This window comes from Miniopterus natalensis, chromosome 2, assembly GCF_054644295.1.
Source record: "Miniopterus natalensis isolate mMinNat1 chromosome 2, mMinNat1.hap1, whole genome shotgun sequence".
Taxonomy (NCBI): domain Eukaryota; kingdom Metazoa; phylum Chordata; class Mammalia; order Chiroptera; family Miniopteridae; genus Miniopterus; species Miniopterus natalensis.
This window is the reverse complement of record NC_142082.1, coordinates 60,905,145-60,917,966: the sequence shown is the minus strand read 5'-3', so window position 1 is coordinate 60,917,966 and position 12,822 is coordinate 60,905,145.

Genomic DNA, 12,822 nt, shown 5'->3' with positions numbered 1-12,822 from the left:
TGTGCCCTCTATCCTGTGTAGCTTACCATGGCTCTTTGCACATAGAATTAATTTATGTAGATATTGTAATTCACATAGTCATTAAAAGGGTTATCTTAATTTCTATCAGATATACTTAATTAGATAAACTGATGTTCCTTCTGATAGGAAAATAATCGCTTAAATTTCTGATATTTAGGAACATTACTACAAAATTTAAATGACCACTAACTTCAATTTTTAAAATCTTACAGATGTTTGGAATCTTCCTCTCTGTTTCTACTGGTTATAGGTTTAAAAAGTCTTAAAACTTTTCATTATATTTTGTATTAAAGTATGAAAATACAGTACACAGACATCAGCTGGAATACATCACTAATACATGAGATACATATTTAATTGATTTCCCTGCATTAAAACATTCAGAATACTGCTATGAAGAAGTTGTGTATATAAAACAGAATGTAATAGCACTATAAAAGGTCATTAATGGCAAAATATGACACTGTCACAAGACTGTTATATCACCTCATTAAAAGAGGAAAGTGTGATGCAATGAAAAAAAAAAAGTAATGTTATATGTGTTCCTTTTCTTGATATTTTGTAACCCAGTAATATATTAGGTATGCAACATTCTAGCTCTAGTCTCTTTAAAAAAACAAAACGAAACAATCTCTAGATCACCTTATAACTCCAAAACCCACTTTTTCTAATTAGATTTCAGAACCTACAATATAAAATCAAGGGAAGTTTTCAAATCTTATATGTCAAGAAAAGAGAATTTCTTTTAAAAATTGAAGAAATAATTGACTGATTTTTAAAATTTGGTAAGATTACAATTTATTTTATAATTAATTACAGAAGTATTTACTTTTATTTTTCTATAACAAAATATTTTAAAACTTATTTTATTGTACAAAAATTACATTGTTTATTTATTCAATAAGTATTTACTCTTTATTAGGTACAGTAATTGTGTTTTGGATCTGAAGATGCGGCAGTGAACACAGCAGATAAGAGAATATATGTATAGATGTAGATAGATATAGGTATATGTTTACATATACGTGACATATTCATATATATAATAATATGTAATTATGTGACAATTAGAGGAAAAAATCAAGAAGGGAAAGCAGATAAAGGGTTCTTCAGTGGTGGGGATCGCCAATCGAGTAGCCAGGCAGACCTCATTGAGAAGATATATGAGCAAAGAGCTGGTAAAAGTCTTGAAGTAAGACCTGTGCATGACTATGAAAAAAGATTTTAAGCAGAGAATAGCAAGTGCAAATGTCCCGAGGTTGAATTTTTCTTGTCATAGTGCAGCAACTTCTACCAGGATAGCAAGAGAAGAGGAAGCAAAGGGGAGAATTAATGGAGATAAAGTCAGCAAGGGAGTAGGGCTAGGCCACTTGACACCTTGTAGCCTATGGTTAAAAAATGTTTCTTTTGCTCTGAGAAAAATGGATTTCATTACAAATAACTGAGCAAAGGTTGCATGTTACCTGACATATTATAAAAGGGTTACCTTGGGTTCCGTATTGAGAATGAGCTGTATGGAGGCAAGGATGGAAGCAGGGTGACTAGTAAGGAGTCTACCACAATCATTTAAGTGGCAATGATGGCTTGGTTTTGATGACAATGGGAGACCAGTGAGAAGCTGTCAGATTTTAGGTATGTTTTAAAGATGAAGCCAACATTATTCACAATAAAGACAGGAGTGAAGGGGAAGTCCAAAGGTATTTTTTCTGAGAAACTTGAAGAATGGAATAATCATTTACTGAGACGAAGACCATAGGTGGAGCAGCATTAGGGGTCAGTTTTGAATGTGTCAGATTTGAAATGTTTTTTATCCAACCAAGCACATCAATCGAATAGGCAGTTGAATATATGGGATTGCTTCAAAAGCAAGATTTAGACTAGTGATATGAAACTTGGGAGACAGCAGAAAATTAATAACATTTAAAGCCATTAGACTAACGGAGATCACAAATAAAGTGAGTGTAGATAGAGGAGAGAAAACTCTCAAGGGCTGAGCTATTGAACAGGACTAAATTTTAAGGTCAAAGAAAAAGAGTAAGAAGACTATTAAATCGTCCATGTGGTTAGAGAAATACCAGTGTGGTTTCTTGGAAAACATATGAAAATAGAGTTTTAAATAGAAGACAATAATCACACTGCCAAAGGTCAAGTAAAGTTAGGACTGAAAATTTGCTATTATATTTTGCAATATGGAGCTCATTGATAATTTTGACTAGAAGAGCGTGGTTGAAGGTGTACGGGTTAATGACTGAATGGGAAAAGTGAAAATGTCGACAAGAATATGAAACAATGAATATATATAGAAAACTGGGGATCAAGTTTTAGAAACTTACACATTAACAAATTTGTCTTGTGTTTATGTAAGTCATGTGATCTGCTTAGATAAGTATTGGTTGGATGTGCTGACAAATAATAAAAATAAAGGATCAAAAGCTCAACCTAGCAAAACAGACCTGTGTTAGCCTCTGCTTTAAGGCCTAAAATACCAGGCCCCAAATTATCACAAGTTACTTCATTGGAAAGGTGTTAGAAAATCAAGAAATTAAAACTTTTTCTGCATCAAATGCTTACCCATTATTGTGTTCCATGTTTATCTGTTCTTTCTCAGACCCACACTCACCTTCTGGAAGTCCAGAAATAGTTCTCAAACTCCCTTGCAAATGGTCTTCCTATTGATTTCTACCAGCAGCCACTGCAGGGCGAGCACTAGGAGGCAAGGTTGCTGCGGGCGGTGCTGGGGGCTGCTGCAGCACCCGCTCCGCAGCCTTGACCAGGCCCAGCAGTAGCGGGTGCAGTCTGTTTGGCAACTCCAGCCTTTCAGTGGGGAACCCCTGGCCTCACTGCCGCCTTGGATGTGTCGGTACCACCAGCAGCTGTGCCTATAGCAGAGAAGTGAAAACGTAAGCTTATTGACCCAAGACCATGAGTGAAAGCAACTTCTTCATCCTTGGATAGTAATCCATTGCTCCCTTTTACTCTCCTAGTCGTCACATCATTTTCTTTTCTATTTTTACTTTCTTTTTTTTTTTTCTTGTTTGTTTCCCGGTCTTTCCAATGCATTAGTAAGCAATTCCTTATTAAGTTCCTCCAGATGAAATAGTATATAACATAGCGTCTGTTTTCCTGGCCTAAATATTAATATTGCCAATTGTGCTTTTTCATACTTATTTATTTTTTTAAAATACATCTTTATTGATTTCAGAGAGAGGAAAGGAGAGGGAGAGAGAGATAGAAACATCAATGATGAGAGAGTCATTGACTGAGCCCACAACCCAGGCATGTGCCCTGACCAGGAATCGAACCCTGATCACCTGGATCCTAGGTCGATGCTCAACCTCTGAGCCACGCCCGGCCGGGCTGGTTTTTCATTCTTATCCTTTGCTTATTTTTTCCTTTCTCTAGAACATTCTTTTAAAAAAATTTTTTTTAAATATATCTTTATTGATTTCAGAGAGAGGAAAGGAGAGGGAGAGAGAGAGAGAGAGAAACATCAATGATGAGAGAGTCACTGATCGAGCCCGCAACCGGGCATGTGCCCCGACTGGGATCAAACCCCGATCGCCTGGATCGTAGGTCGAGGCTCAACTGCTGAGCCACGCCTGGCTGGACTAGAACATTCTTGTTGGTGTTTCTTCCCATTTTGAATTTAAAATTTAAAGTTCCTTCGAGGCCTCTCTTCCTCCATTTGCATGTGTCCGAAGCTTTGCCAGGTTACTCCGGGTAGGTCACATGGATATTTCCTTCGCCAAACTTTCATGGCAGTCATTAGGTGAAATATGTAACATAATAGTTATTAAACATAGTAATTCACAAATTAACATACATTGCACACAGATAGATTTTTTTAAGTTGATTGGATGATTTCTCTAGTGGAGAAAAAAATATTATCTAAGTCCTATAAACTTAGTGTGGTACTGTTGCTGGAGGATTGGCTGGGTTGAATTCCTTATTGCTAGTGGGAATAGGGTTCTTGTGATATCTTCAGAAAGGGATTTTCTATGACTCGCATGGGAGAATGAATGATTTTTATCTGTGTGGAATTATATTCCTCTTTTTCAAAGTCCCATGGTCTTTAAACCAGTTTGGAAAATATGCAGTTGGGACTTTAGTAGAGCCAAAAACAGTGTCCAGAGATTCCCTTCTATGGTGGAGCTGGATCTGATGTAGCATCAGGCTAGTTAAAGTCCATTAGTCCACTGTGTGGGTCCCACATGGCTGTGACTCATGTTGACGAAGGCAGGGGAGCACACTCCCTGCAACATTTGTCCCAAGAGAGCCAAGAGCACGAGAGCTGAGGGAGAGCTTTCTTTGTTCTAGAGTTAAGAATCTCAAATTTCCTACCCTTGCAGCAGGCAAGACTATTCAGGTCACTGACTGGCTCCCAGGTGTGACTGACAGGTAAGCATCTCCCCACATCACCCAGACTTTACTGGTCATGCATCTATTTTCCAGCCCCTTCCCCCAGTGATCTACTGGGAACAGAGTTGGAGAATGTTAACTGCAGCTTTTTGGCAAAGCTGTATAAATGGCATGCCTATATTATGTAGTCTCCCCTTTACTCATTTCCTGTTAATAATAACCAGGTTATTAATGTATCAGTACAATAATTCAAAAATTCTTGGCATGGCTCAGTGGTTGGGCATCAACCTATGATCCAGGGGATTGAGGTTCAATTCCCAGTCAGGACACCTGCCCGGATTGCAGGCTCGATCCCCAGTAGGGGGCATGTGCAAGAGGGAGCCAATCAGTGACTCTCATCATTGATGTTTCTATCTCTCTCTCTCTCCCTCTCCCTTCCTATCTCTGAAATCAATAAAGATATATATATATTTTTTTAAAAAAATTCTTTAGGTAAAAGTTTCAGATTTCTCTCTCTCAATCTTCTCTCTCCTTACTCTCACCCAAAATGGAGTTCGGCCTTAAAAGATCTTTTAGGATAATATTACAATAAGCAAAATAAGCCAGTCAGAGAAAGACAACTATCACGGGATCTCACTTATCTGTGGAATCTAATGACCAAAGAAATTGATGAACAAACTAGGCCCAGAGACGTGGAAGCTTGGAACAAACTGATGTATATCAGAGGGAAGGGGCAAGGGGAGGAAGAAATTAACCAAAGAATTTATATGCGTCAATGCATAACCCAGGGACACAGACAATAGTGCAGTGAAGGCCGGGGGTGGGGCGGGAGGTAGGTGGAGGGGGGTGATGGGGAAAATGTGGTACACCTGTAATACTCTCAATAATGAAGATAATTTTTTAAAAAAAGAAATCTTGTAGGCATTCAGGACAGATAGATGCCCAGATTCATGCAGTGTCCTTGGTATGCTCCCTTGTCTTTCTCTGCTCTAAAGTGATCTGAGCAGCTTCCTGGATGGGTAACAGCAGAGGTCAGCAGATTTCACCATCAGGAATTTTGCTGTCCCCTGCAGCTAAAGTCTAAGGATGATTCACCTGTCCTTGGGAATGTCCCACTCTCTTTTCTAATTGAGCGCTACCTTCACTCACACTCTCACTGAAAAAGCATATGTTTCTTTGTTTGTCTATAATTTGGCATAAGAACTGAAACCAACATAATTTTCCCCCCTATTTTAAAATAATACTGAAAACAAAGGTAAGAAACTTAGCTACTTCCTCCGGGAAATTATTGCTACCTGACAATAATACCCTGGTGCCACCTAAAATAGCTACTTAAAAAGAGTAACAGTTTGTTTATCACAGTTTACTTTATGAACCTCATCTCAGGGTGTTTAGCAATGCTGAGCTCTCCTGTAATGATTATCTGTCCATTCTGAAATAAAATACTCTCTACTGAATTTCCCTCTTCTGACTATCAAGATTCTGGCAAAGTGGTATTCTCCCTTACTACAGACTGTCTAACAAACTCAGCCACTTAGCAATACTTAAACACACTTTTTTTGTTGTTTGTTTTCCTAGTGGTCTTTTAGGGAATTGACAACTAACTGGCTGGTTAGTCCTTTCTTATCTAGATAGTTTCCATGATATGCCTACTGTATCCCGACATAACTGCTTACCTATGTGATTTCTGCAGCGCGATATAGGAAATTCATTGCCCATACACAATACACAAGAATGAAAGGGCACTTGAGAAAGCAAACTTCTGACCTTTCTACTATCTGTCCTCTGCACCAACAGGCTTAGTTTGATGTGATCTTGTAAGATCATTATGGGAAGTGTGCAAGGCAGTCTTTTTCCACAGAGCCATACATTTAGGTGGGAAAAGCCCCTCTGTCTTCAGAAATTCTCCCAACATCTTACAAGTCTCTTTTTTTTGGACCAAAACTCAGACAGAGGCCAGGCTGGCACTCAGATTGCAATTTCTAAATTATCTTTCTCTTCCCTCTAATCTCTATGGTCAGAAATAAGAATAAGTATTCATCTCCTCTTTCTTTCTTTTTCCTGAAACTAATTCTCTTTGAAAATTATTTCTAAAAGTCACAGAGACAAAACTTTAAAAGCAACACATTTATACTAACACACGCGCAAGCAAAAAAAGAAAAAAAAAGAAAAAGTACAGAATACAAAAATGAGCATAAACAATTTTAATGAATACAGCATTCTGGATACAAGACTAATACCACTAGGTAAGAATTATATTTACCTCGGAAGTCTATGATAGCATGGGTTCAGATAAACCAAGGTTTAAGATAGTCAAGTCACTTCACCTACTCACATTTTAATAAGTGCTGACCAGAAGCTAAAGCAATTTATTTTACGCTAAGTTTTGCAATGAAATTATAGAACAAATCTTCTTTTTAATGAAGGTGATGTGTACTCATTTAAAAGCAAGTGAAACCACAGAGAGCTCTTATAAAGACTAAGCACCAAATGAGCGCTCTGTGGCTTTCATTTTGGGCCACTTTAAATTTATTTTGTTTAAAGTTGTTTTCCATTAACATTCACATACAAATTCTTTCAGGCAAAAGTTTTAACATGGAACTTTCTGCTTAGAGATCTTGCCAACTGTTACTTATAATAGTTTTTAAGCAATAAATACTTCAGAACAATCCCAAGCCAATACTGAATTGGTTACAATTCTAAGATGCAGAACTTTTCCTTTAAAGCTTTTTGGTCCCTGAAAATTCAGTAGGGCCAAATGCATTAACTGGAAGTAGCATATGTTTAAAAAGAAAGTCTTATCCAAAGATGATAATGAATAAAGTAACTATTTAGGCTCTCATGCACAATCTTTCTAAGTTTTTACTCTGTAAGAAATGATTACAATGTCCTCCAGGCTTGCTCTATGCCCCATAGAATTAAAAGAAACCAGTAAGGAATTTAACATTTCAACTAGCTAGAAGCTATTTACTGTAAGCATAAGGTAAAATTCTACAAGACATACTACTATACTTCCAGAAAACACTATTAACAGGTAGGCATGTGTAGAAAGCAGTTTATAAATGAACCATTACAAATTTTATGTTTATATGTACAACTTATAAAATAGAAAATGCTATTTTTCCCAAATAGTACAGCATCACACTACCACTAGATAGTTAAAATTGAAACCTTCTGTGCACACACCCACTACATCAACAGCAGGATATGCCTCATAGATATGCTCATTTGTAACCTAACATATGCCGACCATGGTTTCACACACTTGCACGTTTGAACAGGCTAAAACGATCATTCTGCTTTATCAATTTAACTAAGAGACAAAGTTAACCAGATTCAGGGAACAAAAAGTTTTATATAAAGTAAAGAAACACATTTTTAAAAGTTTTATATAAAGTAAAGAAACACACAACAGGATAAAAAACACTTCTAAGGACATAATAAAATCCTAACAGGAGGATTATGCCCCTGGATATAGTGCATGTGGGAATAGTTTGGAGCCTGGTGAAATACATGAAGACACATAGGACCTAAATGATCATCAAATCTGTAATAACCCCTCAAAACTCAAACGTGAATTATTGGTGTTTTTCCAGTGGAACATTATCCAGTTTACGGCTTAGGACTACTCAAACTCTTCTGCCACTACAGGTTTGCTGCCAGTGCAAATTATTATTCAAACTATAGGGGGCAGTCTGAATCACATGGAGTTTTGAAAAGTTAGAATGATTGAATATCTACCCTTATTTTTGTATTCTGAAAATAGTGCTATAAAACTCAATTATTTTCCCAGCTTCTTAGACTTTCTACCATCATAGAAAATTTAAATTAAAATGGTTGCATTAAAATTCTTTACTAGAGGAAGTAAAAGTACATTTTGGTTATGTTTTTATGTTTTGCTGTTGGTCACCTCGTGTATGTGCTTGATCAATGAGAGCATTATTCTAGGCATTTATTGTGCTACTTTAACATAACTGAACATGAGGAAAATTGGTAATTCAAATTTTGACAAGTGATTTTTTTCCGGTGGCAGGCTTATTTTAAAATAGCCCCCCTCCCCGCCTTTCCCCCCAAAAAAAACAAAACAAAAAAGAAAACAAAAACAAAATCAACATTGACTCTAAAATCAGATGGACATTTCCCTGGCCAGTTTTGCTCAGTGGTTACAGCGTAGGCCCGGGTACTGAAGGGTCCTGGGTTTGATTCCAGCCAAAGGCACGTACCTTGTTTGCAGGCTCAGCCCTGGTTGGGGCCCATGCAGGACGCAGCCAGTTGATGTGTCTCTTGCATCAATGTTTCTCTCTCTCTCTCCCTTCCACTCTCTCTGAAAAAGCAATGGAAAAAATATCCTCAGGTGAGGATTTAAAAAAAATAAAATCAGATGGATACTTGGGACAACATGAACTAAGAACCTAAGTCTGTAAAAGAAATTTAGACACGGAAAGCTGTTTCTGAAAAATATAAATTCTAACCTTGTTCTTATTCACTATGGCTTATAAAAAAAAAAAAAAGAAGAAGAAGATTTGGGGTAAAATAACCTTAAAGATAACTCCAGCTGTTACATAGGGCATCATCTGTCAGTGCTTTGTAATAGAAATATATTTTATAAGTAATTTAACTTGAATGCGGTCAAAGAATTTAAGATTTTTTTTTTAAAGCTCTACTCCAAGTTTTCAGTTGTTTAGTTTAAAAAAAAAATAATAATTTGGATCTCTTATAACCTTAGAGGATAGTGAGGTTCAAATAGAGATCATTTCCTGAACATAGTAGGCCTCAGTATTTTTAGACAACTGTTTACCATCCATTTAAAAACCTTGTTCATAAGACCGAAAGTAAACTTGTTTCTAGTCTACTTATCTTAAATAAACTCTTAAAAAACATATGGAGAAATTAATGTGTAGAAAGCAATTTCCTTATTTGCTGATCCATCAGCCAAAAAATTACTAATTTTCTATAAAAAATAGGATGCTCAATTACAAAATATCTACCTGTTTAAATTAAAATGACAATTCTGAAGTCTTTTAAGGTCAAGACATAAAAAAAGAAACATACGCACTCAAGATGATGCTTGAAATTAAAGCTATGGTTCAAAAATTTGTGTGCATGGTTAAGAGACTAAAATCATGTCATTGCAAAATTCCCTATGGCATTTGGCACTAACATTCAAATATTTTAGTCTTTTTGTCACTTGAAGCTGCTACTAAATATAACAATAAGCCTTTGCAAAGAGGGACAAAGACAGTGAGGAACTCAAGTAAAGCGTAGTTTAAAATAAACAGTCATTTTCTGTTAGGGATCTGAACGTTAAAGAACAGCTTCCCACCATCCCTCCCATTTGAGGGGGATCCTCTAATCAGAAACAGCTCCCTTAAGTTGCTGTGAGTGGTGTTGCCGGGCAGCACCCCCACTCTCCTAGGCCAGTCCCCGGTCCGAGAAACTCAGTAACGTCCCAAGGAAAATCATACGTGACAGCAGGGCAAACGCAGGGCAGTTTTTCCATTGTTCTGAGTTTTGTTTCTTGCCTGCAACTATGTACACACTGAAAAACTATTCTACACCCCATGATTTTAAATGAAATAAATAGAAAAACGAACCGTACAATCAATACGTAACTTTAACACTCCACACGACTCACCTTGCCCGGTCACTCCTGGTGAGCAGCCTGGCGAGCTGCGGCGCTGGCGCTCACTCTGGTCGCCCAGGCAGGTGGCTCCCCTCGGCTCTGTGACTTGAGTGGGGGGCACCCATGCTTGACACGAACGGACAGAAAAGCAGGGCCGGCGGGGTGCTCGGCTTCTCCCGGGCACGTTTTCATACAGTCCTGGGTAGCACGGCCTCTCTCCGTTTGCACAGGCCTGTGGCACTGACGGGGTGGAGGTAAGGGCCTTTGCCTCTTGCCCACCTTCAGCTCTTCAGATGCCCCTTCCTCTGGGTACGAGGCTTCCATCTGCGGTGGTCACCGAGGGCCGGCTGGAGACCCCGATTCAGAGCCACGCCTGAAGGGGCGCCCAGAGCTCCCGCGCACCTCCCCGCAGCTCCCCCCTCCCTCCACAGCTCACCCCCCCTCCCCCCACAGCTCACCCCCCCCCCGCAGCTCACCTCCCGCAGCTCACCTCCCGCAGCTCACCTCCCCCAGCTCACCCCCCCGCAGCTCACCTCCCCGCAGCTCACCTCCCCCAGCTCACCCCCCCGCAGCTCACCTCCCCCAGCTCACCTCCCCCAGCTCACCCCCCCGCAGCTCACCCCCCCGCAGCTCACCTCCCCCAGCTCACCTCCCCCAGCTCACCCCCCCGCAGCTCACCTCCCCCAGCTCACCCCCCCGCAGCTCACCTCCCCCAGCTCACCTCCCCGCAGCTCACCTCCCCCAGCTCACCCCCCCGCAGCTCACCTCCCCCAGCTCACCTCCCCCAGCTCACCCCCTCGCAGCTCACCTCCCCCAGCTCACCTCCCCCAGCTCACCTCCCTGCAGCTCCCCTCCCCCCAGCTTACCTCCGGGCAGCTCACCTCCAAACTCAGCTGCTCCCTCGTCCGCCGGGAGAGGCCGCCCTGGAGCGCCGCCCAGCAGGGGGCGCTGTCACCCCAGATCGTCCCATTCCCACTTTGAAGAAGGGTTACATCAACAAAAAAGCCCCCAGAAGTTTCCAAGTTTAAATGTTTAGCAGGTTAGTTTCCAATTTTTTTTCTTTCTTTTTCGTCTGGATACTTCGTAGTAAAGGGTCCCCAGCGCAAAACCAGAGACACATGAAATCCTGGCTCTTTCTGTTTGTTCGAACCAGAGACGCTTTGAAGTCAGCTTTTCAGCAAGTTGGGGGGGGGGAGGGGGGTCAGCGGCTTCCGGGCTTGCGCTTGGTGTCCCCGAGGGACCGGGCAGACAGGTAGGCAGGTGGGACCCAGGTGGCGGCCGGAGAGACCCATTCAGAAGCCAAGGGGCGGGGGGAGCAAAAAGAGCCGGGGGTGAGCAAGGGGGCATTGCCCTGTGGCCCCCTTTCCTCCTGCGTTTTGATTCTCCTTAGAAGAGACCCCGTAGCTGGTCCAATCGGTCTTTTGAGCTCAAGAGAAAGTTCTGCGATGACAAATCTTACCTATGAAAATGAGGGTTTATCAATGGTTTCTGTTCTAGACCAGCGCTTCTCTGCAAGGGAGAGTCTGGCCTCTGAGGATCCTTGGTAATGTCTGGCGATGCCTTGACTGTCAGGATTCGGGGGATATCTTGGGTGCCTGCTGCTGAGTATCTCTCAGTGCAAAGGGCAGCTCCCAACAGCAAAGAACTGCCCAGCACAAAATAGTGCTGAGGTGGAGCAACCAACCCTGTTCCAGATGATGGCATCCTCTCTCAAAATAAAGCATTAATAAAAAACATGTATATGTATAGTTATAACTTCTTTAATTTTAAGGGCAATGAATAAGACATATTATTTGTTCATTTATCTACGTATGTATGTATATATATACATTTTTGTCTAGTGCAGCTGAAGCATGAATGTATCAAAATGATTACAATGTAATACTCTTTTCAAAAGTATCTTAATTTGTAATACAATTTAGTAAGTATTTACTTACACATCTATTATGTATAAGCATTCCTGGAGGAACCAAATATGCCTAAATGAAAGTTTTCTTTAATCCAAGGGTTTAAAACCAGTGAGATCTACACCAATAAGAACTATGATTAAGGTCTAAAAGTTACTTGAAAGGCGAGGGGAGCAAAAGATTAATTCTTGCCGGGAGGTTGCGGGAAGGCCTTATTCAAGCTGCAGGATTTATACATACTGGGACATAATGTGAAAATATTAAAGAAATAAAACTTGTTGACAAATGCAGAAATCCTAATTCCATGATGAAGATGAGTTAATTCTAAAAAATCTTAACTCATTTAATATGCTTCATATGAGAAGTGAGGATTAAGAAGAGATTTAAAGGCTTGTTTTAAAAGGTAAATTGTCATCTGGGTATTGGAGATTGCCTTCAAGCATATGGTTGCACATGAAAATATGCATGGAAAATGGCAAACTTGGACATGCATAGAAATGGAATATTTGAATTTCAGATTAGATGTTTTACATGTTGTGCACTAATAAGTATTCATTTTGCATTTTCTTTGGAAGAGAAAATTGAAAGCATTTTCCTAATCAACAATATATATATATATATATCTACCTCTTCAACTTGTATCTTCTTGTAGACGAAGATTTGATTTAATCACAGGTTAATGAGATGTGTTTGGTTCTATCCATATATAATGATGATTTTATAGGGCTTTGGAGGCTTTTTGTTAAGATGTTTTTCTTACTTTATACAGTAAAATTACAAAAATACATCGAAATTCATTCCTTTATACAAATTATTTTTTTCATGTGGTAACTTTTCAGGAGAAGCAGGGTAAAAGGAAAATGTTCTCTTTTGGTACCATTAAAGGCCAGTACAATCACATCAACTTTCTCA